Raw genomic sequence first — 20,432 nt, 5'->3', positions numbered from 1 at the left:
GCTGGCTGCCTAAAGGAGATTCCTCTTTGCTTCTTTTCTCATGATGGGGGGGGGGGGGGGGGGAAACAACTCTATTCCTCAGAGCCTCCTGAGTCAGAGAGAGAGAGAGAGAGAGAGAGAGAGAGAGATGAAAGGCAGAAGGAGGATGAGGAAAAGGAGGCTAGCGCTTTGAAAGCCAATGGGTGCCTTGAGAGGAGGGCTGCAACTTGCTGCCTTCTCTTTCTCTCTTTCTCTCTCTCTCTCTCTCTGGCCCCTTTCACAACCCACATTGAACTGGATTATATGGCAGTGTGGACTTAGATCACTCAGTTCAAAGCAGATCCTGTGGGTGATCTGCCTTGATATTCTGGGTTATATGGCTGTGTGTTCTTTCTCTGCTGCGGCACCGAGCCTCCCCTCCATTCGCAGCGCCCACCCTTCTCTTCTTCCCGCCCGGAGCCTCCAAGCCTCCTTTCCTGGTGGCAGGGCTTCCTTGTCTCTCTCCAGCCCTACAGCAGAGAGGAAGGGGTTCCCTTCGCAGTGACGTCCCCTTCCACAGAGGAGCCCCCTCCCTTCCTTTCTCGGTTTCGAAGCCCCAAAGTTTTTTTCCTCTCCATCTCCCTCTTCTTCCCTCCTTCCTCTCTTATCTCTGGGCAGCCAATCGCCGGCTGGCGGAACACAGGCAGCAGAAAGCGAGGAGAGAAAAACCAAGCCGGCGAGCGCCACCTTCTCATCCAGCTCTTTTTTTCTCATCCAGTCCAGAGCAAAGCCGGAGCGTGGGTCTCTCTCTCTGTATCTTTTTTTTCTCAGCCCAGCAAATGCTTGTTTTTTTTTTGTTTTTTGGGGGGGAGGCTTGGAAAGGGATGCATTGCCGCCTTGGAGGCAGCCTCGGCTTGTAAGGTAAGGACCCGCCGCCTCTTCCCTCCGTGGCAAAGCGGAAAACGTCCCCACTTGTTTGACGTGCGGCTTCCAGGATTCGCCTCCTTGGCTGCCGCCGCTTGGAAGTTGCTCTCGGTAGCCAAGCGCCGGGGAGCCTTGGCTTGTGTTTTCCCCCATTGCTTTATTTAAATCGAGAGGGGGGGGGGGGAGGAACCTGAAGGTCATCCAACCCACCCCGGTGGCGCCCGTCGCTCCTATCCTATCTCAGGCTGGTCCTGTTAGAAAAGGATCCATTCTAGGAGGGATCATCATAGGCATTCTAAGACGCATTATAGGATTGTCCGAAGGTATTGTTAGAGAAGGATCCAGTATAGGAGGAATTCAAGGCATTATAGGACACATTATAGGACTGTCCGAAGGTGTTGTTAGAGAAGGATCCAGTGTAGGAGGAATTCAAGGCATTATAGGACACATTATAGGCATTATAGGACTGTCCAAAGGTGTTGTTAGAGAAGGAGCCACTATCGGAAGAATCCAAGGCACTATAGGGGGTTATGGTGAGTTTTCCGGGCTGTATGGCCATGCACCAGAAGTATTCTCTCCTGACGTTTCGCCCACATCTATATACCTCACGACCTCTGAGGATGCCTGCCATAGATGTGGATGAAACATCAGGAGAGAATGCTTCTGGAACATGGCCATACAGCCCAGAAAACTCACAACAACCCTGTGATTCCGGCCGTGAAAGCCTTTGATAACTCATTATAGGACGCATTATAGACATTATAGGACTGTTTGAAGGTGATGTTAGAAAAGGATCCATTACAGGAGGAATCATAGAATGAATTACAGGTGTTATAGGACTTTCTGAAGGTGCTAAGGCTTTGGAGAGGCAAGGTTAAGTGTTAGCCACTGAAATCCTCCCCAAATCAGTTCTATCCCTCCTCCTTCGTTCTTTATGAAGGTATTATCATAACAAAGTGTCAACTTTGGGCCTCACAGTCCTATATCCCAGACTATCAAGGCAGAAAATCCCACAGCTTTGAACTGGGTTATTTGAGTCCACACTCAGATAATGTGGGATTTTCTGGCTTGACTTTCTGGGATATAGGGCTGTGTGGAAGGCCCTTAGATTGCTTCCTGCTTTGGCAGCTACAGAGGAGGGGGTTTTATCTCTTAAGGAAGAATATTTCAGAGGCCCTTTCAGACTCAGGGCCCTTTCACACAGCCATATAACCCAAAATATCAAGGCAGATCATCATCCACAATATCTGCTTTGATTTAGTTATGAAAGGGCCTTTCCACACAGCCATATAACCCAGATTATCAAGGCAGATCATCCACAATATCTGCTTTGATCTGGGTTACTTGAGTCCTCACTGTCCTATAATCCAGTTCAGTGTATTCAGCCTGAGATGCCTTTGGGAAAGATGCAAAGTAACCAAAGTGGTCTTAGATTTTCAGTTTAGGATAGGATCCTAGAGTTGGAAGAGACCACAAGGGCCATCTGGTCCAGCCCCGAATATACAATCAAAGCAGCCCTGACAGATGATCATCCAGCCTCTGCTTTTTAACAACTCCAGAGAAGGAGACTGTACCATCCTTGCAAGGCAGCAGTTGGAAGTTCTTCCTAATGTTTCAGTGGAATCTCAGAATCCATTGCTCCGTGTCCAAGGGCCCTTCCACACAGCCACAGAACACAGAATATCAAGGCAGATAATTCACAATATCGGCTTTGAACTGGTTTACTTGAGTCCACACTGCCATATAATTCAGAACAGCAGAAAACAAGCTTGCCCCCTCCTCCATGTGACATATTTTCCAATATTTTAGCATATTTACTTTGTAGCAGATTGCCTGTTTGTTTTGTTATGGAGCAGACGTTGCTTTCAATGCTCAAGTGTTAAGCATCTTTGGAGCAAGTTCTTCTCTGATAAATTGAAAATCCACATGAAAACCTAGGGATGTAATTTTTTTTCACCCTTCAGAATGTCAGAGGTTCTTTTTCAGGAGATGGGAATGGCTGACACAGGGAAAGTGATCATTTTTAACATTAAGCAAAGTATGCTACCCTTTTGTGAAAACAATTCTCTATGTGTTGGATGTATGTGTGTGTGGAGTGGAGCTGTCCCTGCTGTTATTGAAACCTGTTGATAAAGCAAAAGTTGTCCTGTGTGCAAAGACCTGGTGACAGAGCAAGTTGCTGTACTTGTGGCTTAATATCTGCATATGGTAATCAGCCAGATAAATGAACCAGTTAGTATTCTGTTCTTGTAATACTTGGTGCGGTCGAGAGGCTGCCGCTACATTTCATTTCCGATCTCATTTGTGGGAGTGGAATAATGCTGGCTGTATTCTCTGCTGCCTCGCACGTGCCTTTGCTCTCAGATCTTGGAGCATCCTAACAGCAGAAAGGCAGGAGGAAGGAAACATATCCGCTCCTTATTCCTGGTCCCATGGCATTAGCTCCTTCAGCCCTGTTTGACCATGGACCGGTAAGCTGTGTGTGGCATGCCTTTTCTGGAGCGTTGTTGGGAGGCAGCATGCTCTCTTTTGGAACTATGCAGCACCATTTGCAGTCTCTTTGCTCCTTCGTTGAAGCTCCTGGTAGATGATCTGACACTTGATGAAATATTTGCACAGTCTGTGCTGTTTACTTTCTCCACTTGAACTGTGTCCGTGCGTGTCGCGAGTGGCACTATAGATGCTTTTGATAGCTGGTGAAATGCTCTCCTGTGAAAAGCAAAGCTTGTCCTAGTGGGTAGTGAGAAGCAAACTGTACAAAGATAAAGCATGAGCGCTGTAAGATATGGTGGCTCAGCACATAATATATCATGAAACAAATTTGCTTCAAAACAGGAGATGACTTTAAAAATAGGTCAGAGCTGTAATGAGACCTGCTATTTTAGATGAAGCAAAAGGGTACATAATATTCAGACAACCCAGTATCTGCCCACTTACACTGAAAAAGCCCCATGGTCATCCATGGGACCAGCTTGCAAATAAGTCCTTGTTATTCTCTTGCTAGTTGCTAGAGATGAGTGGTTTTCCTTAGTATGATTTTCATTCTACTCTTCAGCATCAATAATGATTTATTTTCCATTGTTTGTTAAGTACATTAGACTCCAGGAACTCACCTGGAAGTTTATTTATTTACAATGTTGGTGAATAATGGGATATAAGTTGAAAAAATGGCTTCTATGTGGCAGTGGTATTTCCCATCTTTATAATGGGAAGAGAACTCGCATAATAATCGAACAGATTTATTTTTCTATATTTTAATATTTGAAAATCAGCTATCTTTGGATACAAACTTTGATAAAAAAATAATGTGGAGTGAATAGACAATGTATCCTTTATGCTTAAATACACATTTGTTTTTAAAGGAGAGGGTTATAAAATATAGCATCCTGTTTACAGCATGTACAGGGAGACTTTAGCCAAAGGTTTTGGTCTTAACTTTGGTGGTACCAATAGTAAAAGATTAGGTAAAGTTAAAGGTTTTCCCCTGACATTAAGTCCAGTCGTGTCCGACTCTGGGGGTTGGTGCTCATCTCCATTTCTAAGCAGAAGAGCCGGCGTTGTCCTTAGACACCTCCAAGGTCATGTGGCTGGCATGACTGCATAGAGCGCCATTAGATTAGTAAGGGATTATTGGGGCCAAAATCCAGAATATTTGTAGGTCCATAGATACCCCACCGTTGTTATATCGGTTAGTCAAAGAAGTTTTGTAGAAATTGAAAGCACGCCTATGCATGATTGCTCACAAGTAAGTTTAAATTCAATGACACTTAATCACAGGTAACAGAGTATACAATTTCAGCCTTATTTGAGTAATACTGCTAGCAAACAGCTGTAAGTGGTCCCGCTATACTTCTGCACAAATACATACTTGTATGTACAGCAATAGTTTTCAGTAACTCACAGAGAGCTTTCTTTGATAACAGCACGAGTAAATTCACAGACTTTATCAATGCACAGTTGGTGTTCATATTGTTGAGATCTGTACCGTGTGAATTTAATAACACACATGGACTGTAGTCTCTAGCTTTCTTTTCCTTATGGATGAAGATGGTGGACTGGAAATCTGTAGTGAAACATTCCAGGATAGAGTTGCAGATAAAGTACATCAATGAGACAGAACACAGATTAAGAGATCCTATTGCTTATAACGATTTTGTAAACAGATATTATCACCTGTATATTCAGTTTGTATTGGAAACCCCACTTATGCCACCCTCTGGAAGGCATGGTGAGTAACTCACGATTTATCTGAATAAAGTGTATATCCTTGCAAATATTTGAAATATTAAATGGTATGCTCTCCGAAGTTTCTTCAAGCGAGATATTTATACAGCATACATTTCTCTATTTCTTTATCATATTTGCAAATATTGAACCTTTTCCAGGATAGGTTACTCTGTTTATTTTGAACTATTTTCAAGTTGTATATATTTCTTAATAAGTACAACTCATATGTGTATGTATATCAACTCTCATTCTACAGTAGACTGTTGCAAAGAAACAGAATAAATAATACATGCTCAATGAATGTGTTTGAGGTTCATTGTGTGAGTCTTTTAGACTAGTGCATTTACTTTCTGTATTGAAAATGGCTCCTAGGAGAACTATGAATGTGTAATATAACAGGGATAGAATAAATGCCATTGGAAATTGTCACCTGTTATTCCTCTCTAGATATCCCCCATGCCTTAGAAAACAGTTAGGCCACAGTAATAGTTGGAGATCTCCGCTACCTGCATGACTGCATTACCCAGTGCTATCTCAATTATGCAGGCCTTTGTAGAAGTCATTGTAACGACTTAATGAAGTGGGGGCCAGTTTAAAGCAGATGTGGGGAATACCTGATGCTACAGATATTATTGAACTACAACTTTTAATAGTATTAATTAGCAGCGGGTTAAACCGCTGAGCTGCTGAACTTGCTGACCGAAAGGCCGGTGGTTCAAATCTGGGGAGCGGAGTGAGCTCTGTTGTTAGCCCCAGCTTCTGCCAACCTAGCAGTTCAAAAGCATGCAAATGTGAGTAGATCAATAGGCACCACTCCAGCGAGAAGGTAACGGTGCTCCATGCAGTCATGTTGGCCACATGACATGACCTTGGAGGTATCTACAGACAACACCGGCTCTTAGGCTTAGAAATGGAGATGAGCCACAGCTAGACTTAATGTCAGGGGAAAACCTTTACCTTAACCTGCATAGTTAAGCAGCTGCACAAAAATACCAGAGCAGTTCAGTATGTCAGTACTACACATGGATAATTATTGGTATGGTCTTCTCATATTTTGGAGTATCATTCTCACAGTCTCTTACAAACTGCTATGCTAGATAGCGTGAGGGAGTTGTAGATGAAAAATATCAAGAGGGCCACAAGAAACATCTGAATTTAGAAAGTAAACATTGAAACACCTAGAGATGGTGGGTTCAACTGGGATGAAGTGAGAATATGAATGCTCTGCTCCTCCAACATAATTTATTCCACAAGGAACTGTGGTACAGCATTACCAACCTAGGAAAAAAATTGCTGTTGAAACATTTTGCAGCTGAGATAATTTGTGGAGACCTGGGGTGGCCCAGAGATTCAGTAGCAAAGCGTCAGTCAGAAAATGTTTGTAGATTTTTGCTCCTCCTTGGCAGCTCTTAGCTACTTCATTGGATTTTGAATGTCTTATAAGTTGACTTAGGACATTGGCCCCTTCCACACAGTCCTTATATCCCAAGATCTGATCCCAGGTTATCTGGTTTGAAATGGATTATATGAGTCTGCACTGCCAGAAAACCTGGGATAAGCAGATATTCTGGGATCAGATCCTAGGATACAGGGATTGTGTGGAAGGGCCCTTAGATTAGTAGGCAGGTTAGAAATACCCATTGCAAATTACCAAATTCATATGTCCTGTATGGGAACCCTGATCACTTCATACTAAAGGGATTCCTCAATACTGTTCACAACTTTCTGGCATTGCAGTTTCATATCTGGTATATGTTCTTGAGCTTCTCTGGTATTAAGAAACCATGGATAATAACAAAATCTAATGAAATGAACAACTTTGGCCATAGAGTCATAATGGAAGACCCAGGATATTTCTAGAGGGATATATTTTATTGGATTAGGCAGATGGAACTGCAGGAACTAGTTTTTTCTGGCAAAGGGGGCATGTTTTGCTTATTGAGATAAACCCATTGGGGGAAGTAGTGTTGTGTGGTTAAAGTGACACCACTAAACATAGAAAGAAAAAATCCTTCCTGTACTTCAGATATATTTAAGTGAACAATATTTTAGTTATACATATTTATAATATAATTTATTTGTAATGTTGTTGTATTCCATGGTACTGCACTGATATTGTGGCTGGTACATGCCATTGGAACTGCATGCAGAAGTGTGAAGCTAATGAGAGAACTGAAGGTGCCCCATTCTTACCCTAAATGATCTACAGACTATGGTCCTGTCCACACAGCTGTATGAAATGCACACTGAACTGGATTATATGGCAGTGTGCACTAAAATAACCCAGTTCAAAGCAGATTTTGTGGATTATCTGCCTTGATATTCTGGGTTATATGGCTATGTGGAAAGGGCCCTGAGTAATAACACCTAGAACAGTGGTTCTCAATCTTCCTAATACCACAACCCCTTAATACAATTCCTCAGTTTGTGGTGACCCCCAACCATAAAATTATTTTGTTGCTACTTCATAACTGTCATTTTGTTACTGTTATGAATTGTAATGCAAATATCTGATATGCAGGATGTATTTTCATTCACTAGACCAAATTTGGCACAAATACCTAATATGCCCAAATTTGAATACTCATGGGGTTGGGGGGGGGGTTGTCATTTGGGAGTTGTAGTTGCTGGGATTTATAGTTCACCTACAATTAAAGAGCATTCAGAACTCCACCAGTGATGGAATTGAACCAAACATAGGACACAGAACTGAACCCTCACGATCAACATAAAATACTGGAAGGGTTTGATGGGCATTGACCTTGAGTTTCGGAGTTGTAGTTCACCTACATCCAGAGAGCAGTATGGATTCAAACAATGATGGAGGTGGACCAAACTTGGCATGAATACCCAATATGCCTAAATGTGAAAACTAGTGGAGTTTGGGGAAAACAGACATTGACATTTGGGAGTTGTAGTTACTAGGATTTATGGTTCACCTATAATCAAAGATCCCCTTGAACCCACCAATGATAGAATTAGGCGAAACATCCCACACAGAACCCCCATTATCAACAGAAAATATTGGAGGGATTTGGGAGAAATTGATGGTGATTTAGGGGAGATGCAGTTCACCTACCTCTGGAGAGCACTGTGAATTAATATATGTTTTCTGATGGTCTTTGGAAACCCCTCTGACACCCCCTCATGACCACCCCCCAGGGGTCCTGATCCCCAGGTTGAGATACATTGACCTAGAACCAAGTGTTAGTCCCAGATTGTTAGAAAATAGATACTGAATCAATAGAACTTTAAAAAATGTTAACGTACCAAGTTCTCATTGATTCATTGGGTCTATTTTAGTTGAAGCTAGCTGAGCTTTGATCTTTTCTGATTAACAGCATGTTGTCATTAAAGTCATGTTGATGTTTTTGCTTTAAATGCAGACATAGTTCAACATTCTTGTTTGTGAGAAAACTCTCATGTCTCTGTTTATTTGGAAGCTTTCTTATTAGAAGATATGCATGCCAAAAGATAGTTGGGGAAGCTTTAGTAACATTGTTTCATACTGAAAGAGTATAATTGAATGAAGATTGGATTTGGATGTACTAAATAAGAAGAATAATTTGTGTCCAGTTGAGAAGGTACAGTGTTTAGATATATCAACTCTGGCTCCTTCCACATAGCTGAATAAAATCCCACATTATCTGCTTTGAACTGGGATATATGGCAGCGTGGACTCAGATAACCCAGTTCAAAGCAGATATTGTGGGATTTTCTGCCTTGATATTCTGGGTTATATGCTGTGTGGAAGGGTTTTTATTTTAAGGTTTCATTGTAGTTGAGGGGACAGATTGCTAACAAAAGATTGGGTTATTTCCACTCGGCCATTTTTTTTTTTTTTTTACAAACCTGTTAAGAGATTAATACGAGATTACAGGCTTTTGGAAAACTGATCAAATTATTCCAAGCTAGTAAACCTTGTTTCAAATAATGTTAACAGTCATCATGAGATAGCAGACTTCATTTGCTTGTTTGGTTTTGTATGTATGTTACAAATATATGTGACACTTAGCAGAATAAATTTCATCAAAGCAGTGTAGCAAAGTCACTCACAGATGCACATATTATTTCAATAATTTAAAATATCATGTTAATTATTCACCATTCTAAAAGAATAACCAGTGATACATTTAATTAGTGAATGTAATCTGGAAAACCTGATAGAGAAAACAATAAACCTGAAATTTACAATTGTTTAGACACACTTTACTCCCAGACGCAGTGTATCAGGAAGAGAGGTTGGGTCACATATCAGTCAGGGCCCTTCTACACTGCCATATAATCCAGAAAATCAAGGCAGATAATACACATTATCTACTTTGAACTGGATTATCTGAGTCTACACTGCCATATAATCCAGTTCAAAGCAGATAATCTGAATTTTATACAGCTATGTAGAAGGGGTCCCAAGGAACCTTGGAGTGGCACCCCTCTGTCAATCACTACTGGATAATTTCACCCAAACTTTGATTCTATTTCCTTTTCAAGAAAAGGCCATTCTCAGGTGTCAAAATGTGTCAGACATCTAGTAGATATTGGGGAGAGTCTGAGGGATAGCACATTAAAATGGGGAAGTTACTGGGGGACAAAACTGATCTGGCTTCAAAGAAGCTTTACTCACTTCTGATATGGAGTCTAGTTCCATCATACCTAGGCCCTGAAGTAGATGAAAGGCCCTCCATCCATCCCAACTGGATGAATCCCTGGCCTTGGAGGGAGAAAAGAAAAGCCAGTTTCTGCTTAACCTGATCCTCTCCCACATTGCCATGTTATTTTCCTTGTGTGTCCTGTCTAATTCAGATTGTAAGCACAAGGACAACAAACTGTCAAATTAACAATTTCAAGCTGCTCTGAGAGGTGTTGTGAAGGAACAGCAGCTATAATACGGTATTCTAAAGAAAGAAAATAAATATATTACAGTCATATCTGATTTCCTCATTTTAACTCATTTTAGTATAAGTTGAGATGAAGTAAACAGTAGGGGTGTACATAATTTCATGTTAAATTCATATTTCGGATCAAATTCGTTAAATTCGTGCATACAAATCGATATTAGAAACCTGCAAGAACGGTGGTGTGAATTTAAGAATCAAAACACTCACCAATCATTTTTATTAAGATTCTGTAACATTCAGATGCCTCCCAAGGTCACTTTAATTTTCAGTATAAGCATTAAGCAACTTTGGTAAAGCCATAGTGTTTTAAAAACCAATCCTTTTTCTTTGGCCTGATTGCCATAAGGAATCAGGGGGCAGTTCTAGCAAAATTAATGGGTGGGAGACTGAGAACACAGCATCTTGGAAATGTAGTTTGGGAAGGTGATGCCCTAAACTACATTTCCCAGAATGCAGTGCTCAGCATCTGAAAGCCCCAATGAAGGCTACAGCAGCCAGCCGTGTAGAGTCAGTCTAATAATAATTTATAAAATTATTGACTCTGCAAAGAGGACTGAAGTAAATAAGTAATAGTATAAATCTCTGTTAAGCTGAAATTATGTGGTTGTGTGTGTCATAAAGACAGACAGTCATTCAGGAGAATTGCTCTTATCGCATTTTGGGAGGATAAATCATTTTTATCTAAACTTTAAAAATCACCCAAAAATCTGTGTGAATCTTTCTGAAACTTTTGGGGATTGACGCCCTGGTTATCTTGTGCACTGTATATAAAATTCAAGTAAATAGCTCTTGTGGTTTGTTTTTTTTAAAAAAAAAAACATCGTTTATAAAAACTTTCAAAATTTCACAAAAATTCATGGATAAATGAACTGTTCTAAAATTTGGTGGGCTAACAGAGGTAAATGTGTTCTACCATTGTAGGGAGTTTCACTCATATAGCTTTAAAAATTAGGGAAAAGGGAGCCCCTGCAAATTCCCCTATTACAGTAATTATTTACAATTACTACAACAAAATAGTAATGAAATTTTGTTTCTCTCGTTATAGTAATGAATTTTTCCCAAACTATTCTTTAGAAACACGTTAGAAATGAAGTGCCAGCACCCCCAGTTTTGTAAGGACTTTTGAACCATTTTAAAATGGATAGCACATTCCTAATAAACAAACAGGTATTAGAACAGTGGTTGTCAAACTGGGATCCCCAGATGTTTTTAACCTTCAACTCCAAGAAATCCTAACAGCTGGTAAACTGGCTGGGATTTCTGGGAGTTGTAGGCCTGGGGACCCCAGGTTAAGAACCACTGTATTAGAAGGATACCAGCTCCACACCTGCTTTATATGTAATTTTGATCCTCTGTATCTTTCTCTGCGGGCAAGTGGGAAAGAACTATTCTCAAATCATCAATTGAATACATAGGTCCCACTTACACTGGTATATAATGCAGTTTGAAACTGCATTAAATGATCAGTGGCCTACATAATGCAGTTCAATGCAGTTAAACATCACTATATGAGTCTACATTGACCACATAATGCAGTTTGAAACTGCATTATATGGCAGTGTAGATGGGGTCTTAGCTGGGCTCCAATAAGCTCTGATGCTTGGCCAGGAGCACAAGTAAAATTGGAGCTTTAAATAGGTTTTTTAAAGGTATATGGTATATAATCTCCCAGATAGTATAACTTTTTTTGAAATTTGGAGTAAAATAGGCCAAATGAAAGCTAAAAAGTACACACTTTTATGTTTTCTAGATAGGAATCTATTTTTTAGCCCAAATTAACTAATCAAGTCAACAAAACTTGACATTTAGTAAAATAAGAAAACATTTTACAGCCAGGTAACTTATGGCCACGTAATGAGAAGACAGGAAAGCTTGGAGAAGATAATGATGCTGGGAAAAATGGAAGGAAAAAGGAAGACAGGCCAACAAGGGCAAGACAGATGGATGGTATCCTTGAAGCGACTGGCTTGATCTTGAAGGAGCTAGGGGTGGTGACGGATGACAGGGAGCTCTGGCGTGGAATGGTCCACAAGGTCACGAAGAGTCAGAAGCGACTGAATGAATAAACAACAACAAAACTTAAGGATAAATTAAAATGCCTTTCAGATATAAATTTATTTCTAACATACCTTCAGGTATCTGAAAACGAAGTTTGAGAAATTATAAAGGTAAAAATATTAAGAGTCAGCCAGGTAGACTGGTTGGACTATGATTCTGGAGACCAGGGTTCACATCCCTGCCTGGTGGAAAAACACTAGTGATGTCGGGCAAGTCATTCTGTCAACCTCAAAGGAAGACTAAGGCAAACTCCATCTGAACAATTCCTAAGAAAATCCCATGACATGTTCAACTTGGGGTCACTGTAAATCAGAAATGCTTTGAAGGCACACAACAACAAAAAGACTTTAGGTATGAATCATTCCCCCTTTCTTTAATTGGCTGATACATTTGTGTCTGTGGTGAGCACTGGGAGATAAAGATCTCTTACAAAGGAAAGGAAGAAAAATTGCATTGGAGAATTACAATTCTTTTGTGGAACTTTTAAACTCTGATGATTCATTACTGAGTCACATTGTTCAAGGAAGTTCCTAATGACATTGTTGTGTCTCTGTGTACTGAAACCTTCAGGAATATGACAGCAGAGTGTCATGCTTTACACTTACATAGTGTTTTCATTTCCCATGTCTGTAGTCTCTATTTCTATCATTTAAAGAACTCAGCTGATCTATAAACAGATGTCTTCCTCTTCTTTTGTGCACTGGCATTCACATATGTTAGGTGACAGACTCCAGACTGAAAAAGATTATTAGTACCACCTGAAAATGATGCAAATCTTGATCATAGATACATGCACGCTGAGATGGTTAGGGAAAAATCTCATGCTTGTTCTGTCTGTATGATGCAGATAATGATGCAATGTTTTTTTCTACCAGCTCAGAAAACATCTTCACATGCACTTATTTAGAGATGGGGAGGGGAAATGATGAAAAATCCATTCTTCTGTTATACCTTGAATTGCAAATGCAGTTCAGACATTAGAATGCTTCAAAGGCACAAGATTTAATGGAATGAATAGGAAGCACCTATAAGGATGGTTTTATTTTTTATGATATTTCCATCTGCATTCATTTGATTGCCTGCATTATTTACATTTATACCATGCTCTATCTCACCCCGAAGGGGACTCAAAGTAGCTTCCAAAATGGCAACAATTTAATGCCATACAAACATACAAATACAATAACCTCATACCTTAAAATCTATAAAACATAAATTTAAAAATCATTATCAATACATTAAAACAAGTATTAAAACCACACAGATCCAAAATCATAGTCCAGGAGCCAATCCAATTGTACTGCATTATTTAATATATATTTTTTTTAATTTACAGTATTTATATTCCGCCATTCTCACCCCGAAGGGGACTCAGGGCGGATCACATTGTACACATATAAGGCAAACATTCAATGCCATATAACATAGAACAGACACAGAGACAGACACAGAGGCAGTTTAAACCTTCTCCAGCTGCCACCTATTGCACTGATTAACCTCTGAAGGCTTGGTCCCACAGCCATATTTTTAATTTCTTTCTAAATGTCAGGAGGAAAGGAGCTGGCTTGATTTCACTGGGGAGACAGTTCCACAACTGAGGGGCCACCACTGAGAAGGCCCTGTTTCTCATCCCAATGAATTGCGCCTGTGAAGGAGGTGGAACATTTAGTGAGCATTTCCCAGGTAATTATGCTAAATGGGTCTGGGGACCACTGTACTAGTTGAACATTTTAGAAATGATAATAACTTCATTACATTTTGATTTAATAATACATTACATAATGTTTAAAATCCTATAGTTTATATTTGGAGAAAAAATCAGAGGTAGCAGCATAGTGAAAAACTATGACAAAACATTTTTTTTTACTGAATAATGCTTATATTCATATATTTTGAGATCAGCTGCATTTCTCTGTTGTTGGACAGTATCATGTACTCCAAAATGGATGCTGAAGGATAGAAAAGCATACTGATAATAAGTCAACATAAATATAATTGAAGAAGCCTGACTCAGTTTATTTACTGACACTTCTAAAATTGAGCATAAACATACTACACTAGATATCAAGCCTAAATGCAGGGAAATTATATTATGACAAGATAAGTGTCATTTGTCTGACAAGGAAAAGTGAAATGCTTTACTTGTTTTCAAGCAAGTGAGAAAAACATTTTTATAAAAAAGGAAGAAAAAATCCTGAAAGTCAGAAAAGATTAAGTTCACTTTGGAGTCTCAAATGTCAATAAAACTATTGGAACACTTATGACCACACCGCATGGGGCTTTTTTTAGTGTCCTAGGATGCTTCCCTGCCAGTCCAGTGATGGATGGACAAACTGCTCATCACATGATGTTGCTGGACCACCAGCGGCGGCCCCGCCCACAGAGTGGAAGCATCATATGATGCTTCCCTCACAACACGGGAAGCTTTCCGTGTTGTGCTTGGTCCAAGTGATGGGGAAACGCTGCCATAAGGGAGTGGTGTGTAGGGTGACAGATTTGCCACACTGCCCCTCAGTTCGCTGGTCCTTATTAGCATTAATAGCCTATTATTTTTCTCATACACATGCATGCATTCCCCCACCCCACCCACACACACACACACAACCCTGGCACTCTGAATATTGTATATTGTGCTGATCACAACATATATGCAGGGAGTAGCCAAAGTGTGTCATCCAGGTCCGAAGGACTTTTTGTGATTTTTGTGTGGGCATGTTCCCCAGATGCCTAGAACAAAACATGTTTTTAAATCATATATGTTTTAATTTTTGAAAGCTTTCTGGAATAGTAGCTTTGCACAAACATGATATGCAGTGTGCCCCAAATTTCTGTCTGCCAATAGCCAAAAAGAAAGAACAACGGGAAAACTATCCCAAAGCAAATATTGCTTCCAGTTTGTTTGTTTTGTATTTCAGGGCGTGAAATGTTTTTATGTTGGCACCTCTATATCAAAAAAGACAAATCAGTTTTAATTTTACAGTTATCCCACTCTACCCACAGATTTTTTCCACAGATTCAAGCATGAATGATTTTGATAATATATAGGTTTAAGAAAGCCACAGAAAGTAAACCTTGATTTTGCAATTTTATGTAAAGGACACAATTTTATTATGCCTTTGTATATAGTGGGATTTAAATATGTATCTGCGTGGTATTTTGGATCCATACCCCAGTAGATACTAAGGCCCCGTTATATATGATTTAGAGGGGTGAGCAATAGAATTAACCAGCATAGCCAATGCTGAGAAATGGAGAGAGCTCTAGGCCAACAATACTTCGACATGCACAAATTGCTCCTCCTTGCTTTCGGTTACCATCCTATATGATTTATACCAAGGTAAAAGCAGTCCGCTCAAAGTGTGAATGTAATGAATATATGTTTATTTCTCACATTTAGTATTCTCTTTTCTTCTTTAGGACTCATGTTAAAGTATACATAGTTTCCAGACTTCCCCAATACAGTGACTAGAGAAATGCAGACTTTTTTCTCTTCTTCTAAAGCAAGGTTACCTTAACATGTATATTCAAGCAATGAATCAAAGATACACTTCAGAGAAGCCATGATTAGCCTTGGTTTCCTGCTGGTTGTACACTTCATTGGAAATTCAGATTTACATAAACATTACGGGTGAAATACCCTTGCTAGGAAAATTACCAGTCAGTGTAATTTTTCTATAGGTGAATTGATTTAAAAAGCGTTTTGCTATCTCATGTGGTTCTTGTTCTCTACATAGCCTTTACATAAACATAATGTCACTACTGCTGATTTTGTTATTATAAACAAGAGGAAAAATTAAGTAGGTCTGTAAATAAGCTTTCTTAATTTTTGACAGCTTCAAATGCATTTTTGTGTTCATCAAACTTCACTGAAAATGGATTGCTTGGGAGGAATATTTGGTCATCAGTGCCATCAACAACATTCAGAAGCTCACAGATTGCCCATTCCTGTAATTTTGCAAAAATAGCACAAACAGATAGCTTTTGATATTCTTATTGGCTGTAGTCTTGTTTTAAAAGTCATTGACAAACTTAAATAAATGAGAAATATGTTGTGTTTGATGATGGTAGGAATGCCTCCATGTCAGATGAATTGAAAGACTTACATATAAAGGAAGTGAAATGTAATTCCTCTTTCCCTTACTTTGGATGATGATTACCCCATATCTTCAATTTTCAGTTTCAGAAACAGTAAGTGTTTTACAGGCATACCTCAGTTAACAAAGCCTTTGATAAAGATGTTTCTTTTCATAAAGACTTTTACAGGATCCCAGCCCAGCCTCCCCCTTTTCTTCTGTCTATCTGGAGCAGTGGTTCTCAACCTAGGGTCCCCAGATGTTTTGGGCCTAAAACTCCCAGAAATCCCAGCCAGTTTGCCAGCTGTTAGTATTTCTCGAAATTGAAGGCCAAAAACATCTGGGGACCCCAGGTTGAGAACCACTGATCTGGAGGGGTTTGTGTGTGTGTGTGTTTTTACTGCATTGGCATTGAATGGACACTGAAAACAGACTTTCATTGTTGAATTGCAGCAGTGTGCCCACAGTTAATAATGTAATAAAACTTGACCTGGGAAATAATGGGACCCTTGGCGATCCTACTGTTGCTGTATGTGCTTATGTACAATAGACAAGGAAAAGTTTTCTCCAGGATCATTTAACTCAGTGGTTCTCAACCTTTGGTCCTCCAAGTGTTTTGGACTTCAGCTCCCAGAAATCCCAACCAGTTTACCAGCTGTTAGGAATTATGGGATCTGAAGTCCAAAACACCTGGAGGACCAAAGGTTGAGAGCTACTGACTTAGCTGAACATGCACAAAAAGCAAAACAGGAAGAAAGGGGGGACCCTATTAGCCTATCACAGAGCCCTTCCACACAACCCTCTATCCCAGAATATAAAGGCAGAAAATCCCACAATATCTGCTTTGAGCTGGGTTATCAGAGTCCACACTCAGATAATGTAGAGTTTTCTGCCTTGATATTCTGGGATATAGGACTGTATGGAAGGGCCCTCATTTGCTGCCTTGTCATGTTGAAAGATCATAGCTAGAAAGAGTGTTACCTTAATTCTGATTCTTTTAATCCAGGTCCCAATGAAGGATATGAAAGGGGAGCCTGTGGGAAATCCCACCCCACCCCCCATAATGGGCCGGATAGGGTGATTTTTCAACCTCATTGCTGATATCCAGGCTTCCTTGAAGGAAAAAAGGAAAGGCTCCCAGGAACAGAAAGGAGAGCCTCGTAATTTCCCCATTGCTGCCAATGAGCCAGATCAAGTTGCTATCTGACTACCCACCCATTTTCAGGAGTCATGCAAAAATGGATATGGGGGTCTACCGATATCTGGCCAGCAAAAACAGATTGAGGTTTAGCTGAAATGTACAAGCCTAATGGTTAGGCTCACACCTAAGTTGGGTAATAGAATGGATTGTGACCTAATGCTGGCAGGACAGAAATTTATTGTACATTGGATGAGATAGCATTCCCCTTGAAAACTAGAGTTTAGAGCTTTGTCCTTGTTATCTGTAGGGTGGCATTTTAGATTAGTGGGTGTAACATTCTTAGCTTTGTTCCTTAAAAATCAAATCTTTCTGTAGGGACATAAGATGTAAATATAGCATGACTGGATGATTGCATTGTACATCATGTGGTGATGCATGTGGTGATGCATTTCACAAATACATGCAAGTTTCAGATGGTCCATAATGCAGTGGGAAGATAGTTAGCTGTCACTGGTTATTAGGAATCAAAGGCATCACTACTTCTTTTTTCCCAGCCTAATTGAAGTGCTGAATTGAAAAGGTTATGTATTAAAAACTGTGATCTTTAAGTAATGAAATGGGATCTTTTAACCACTATGTTCTTGCATTTGAACCTATCTTCTGAGTTATTTTCAGAAATGCACTGGTTTCAAGCCCACTTTACAGACTTCAAACTGCATTTGGTTGTGTAACATGTGAAAAGCCTTTCTTTGTGACTTTGCTAAGGTTTTGGAATTCCTTTTCTAGTGTATTCCGCTTCATGCATTTGATGGCAACTGCAAGTCTTTTCTTTTTCTTCTCATTTTTGGCAAGCATTTCACCTGCTGAACTGTGAAGTTTGTAAAGCTCTTTGATTTATCATTGCTTTTGTATTTATTAGAATTTCTGTTGGGTTTTTTTTGCTTGTGTTTAATATTTTATCTTTTTACCATTTCAAGGTATTTTGAATGGTTCTAACAGAAAACATGATAAGATATAGTTAGAAATATGATTTCACTGCTGTCAATTTTTACTATAAAATGACAGTGGAAACAGAATATTTACATATTCATATTTTCTACTTTTGTTGATTACAATAGTTTGAGGTGACCTTAAAGTTTTTGCTCAATTCCACCTTGAATCATTCTAAACTTTAGTTCTATAGTACTGCCTCTTAGGAATAACACTATGTAAAAATATAAAAACAAAATCTGTTCCTGGCTTGAAAGTGTTATTTTCTGTTTAATTGTGCGGTAAAAGGTAAAGGTAAAGGTTTCCCCTGACGTTAAGTCCAGTGATTTCTGACTCTGGGGGTTGGTACTCATCTCCATTTCTAAGCCGAAGAGCCAGCATTGTCCGTAGATGCCTCTAAGGTCATGTGGCTGGCATGACTGCATGGAGCGGTGCCTATTGATCTACTCAGATTTGCATGTTTTCGAACTGATAGGTTGGCAGGAGCTGGAACTAACAGCGGGCGCTCAAGCCGTTCCCGGGATTTGAACCTGGGACCTTTCGGTCTGCAAGTTCAGCAGCTTGGCGCTTTAGCACACTTCACCACCGATACTTACTTTGAAAGTAATTATTCAGTTCCAGAAACCTTTTTTGTGGCTGCCCATTAATATTAGACAGAGGGGTGAAGCTGAGTCAGTGGCAGATCAGTAAGCTTCAATTAGCAGCTCCAGTGGAAATGCAAGATCTTTGTGTCAGACCCCTGGCAGCAGGGCACCAAGAACCATACACGGAGGCCAATCTCTTTCTAATATCTTTATTAAGGAATTATATAAAAACAATAAAAACAAGTGAAGAATATAGTTCAGAAGCAGACCTTTCAAATGAGGTCAAATATAGTCCAAAAATGTATTGTCCAATAAATGATATTAGAGTTCAAATTTCTTTATCCAATACCGAAACACACACTATTGCCAAGCAATAGTGTGGGGAAATGTCTGAGTCTCAGGAGTCCTAGGTAGCTTGACAACAAGGCTGGAAACAAGGCTGGATACAAGGCAAACAGTGATTCTTAGAACAAGGTCCGTGGTTGAAAGCAAAGCGAGGCAAGTCTTGAATACTTAATCCGGGAAACAAGGAACTGGGGTTACGAAGTCCACACACGATCTTACTCCTGAAGCTGCTCTGTTGACTCCGCAAAGATTCTCCTGCATCAGGCACCTATATTGGGGTCTCGTTTTCCTGCCAACAATCTCTTTCCCTAGAGAACGGGAAGCGAAACCCAACTTTGTCCAGATGCAAGACTCCTTAGACTTTCCCAAGGGAAGCAGGTCTAATCAGCCTGTTGTTTGGCAGCAATCCGTAAACTCCTGCGATTTTGTTCCCTGACTCCTCTGTCAGCACAGTAGGATTCTTTTCTAGGGAACGGAGGCGAGGAATGCCCAAGGTCTGTTTTACTGAATTCTTGGGGACAAACATCAACATCCGGCAGGTGAAAGGACTCCGGCTCTTGCTGAACCGGCGAAAACCCCATGTTTTCGTCTTCATCTGCCACGATGGCACTAGAAGCAGGACTACAAGGCCCATGAGGCATCACACTTTGTGACTGAATCTAAAATTTGCCAGGGAGGCCCTCCTCTCGATCCCACCACCATCACAAGCACTACTGCATGCCCAGCCCTTGTATATCCTGATCACGCCCATTGTACCATGGCAACTGATTTCGCTGAGTTTTGTTTACACGGTTGTTTATATTCTAATGTTCTATTGAAATTGTGTTTTAAGTGTTTTTTGTTATTTTTTTAATTATGTTTTTATTTTAATCTATGTTTTTTTTTGCTTTGATGGATTGTTTGCATTTGTGTCTATGGCCATTTTGTAAGCCGCCCCGAGTCCTGTTTGGGATATGGTGGTGGGGTACAAGAATAAAGTTATTATTATTATCTAGTTCAGTAACTAGGCACACCCAACAAATGTAAGCATACAAAGTAAAGGGTTTTCCTCTTATGGGCTTCAGTTTGCCGATGTTGTATATGTAGGGATATGTGAAAAGGCTCAGAAATATTTTAAGAGCTGTGTGTGATATTTGCCTAGAAATTGTTTCCAACCCCTGGCAACACTAAGGCAACTTTGTCAGGACAAATTACTTTTCTATGGAACTGTCCAGTGTACTGAAGGATGAAAGAG

At 39.9% G+C, this 20,432-nt stretch overlaps 1 protein-coding gene across 9 annotated transcripts in view; it reads left to right on the top strand.

The window, feature by feature from the left end:
* The first annotated feature begins 458 nt into the window (after window positions 1–458).
* Window positions 459–20,432, top strand: part of pcdh15 (protocadherin related 15) — a 1,032,943-nt gene continuing 1,012,969 nt past the window's right edge. For 4 of the 9 annotated variants that reach the window (XM_062977488.1, XM_062977490.1, XM_062977484.1 and 1 more), the window contains exon 1: window positions 486–879. The gene's annotated coding sequence lies outside the window, so the exon portion shown is untranslated. Of the gene's footprint in view, window positions 880–964; window positions 3,354–13,614; window positions 13,749–20,432 lie in introns of those variants that run through there. The other 5 variants (XR_010005016.1, XM_062977495.1, XM_062977486.1 and 2 more) reach the window with 4 other exon arrangements.

Source organism: Anolis carolinensis, chromosome 3, assembly GCF_035594765.1.
Source record: "Anolis carolinensis isolate JA03-04 chromosome 3, rAnoCar3.1.pri, whole genome shotgun sequence".
NCBI classification, from domain to species: domain Eukaryota; kingdom Metazoa; phylum Chordata; class Lepidosauria; order Squamata; family Dactyloidae; genus Anolis; species Anolis carolinensis.
The sequence above is the reverse complement of the archived record's forward strand: the minus strand, read 5'-3'. Positions and strand labels throughout refer to the sequence as shown.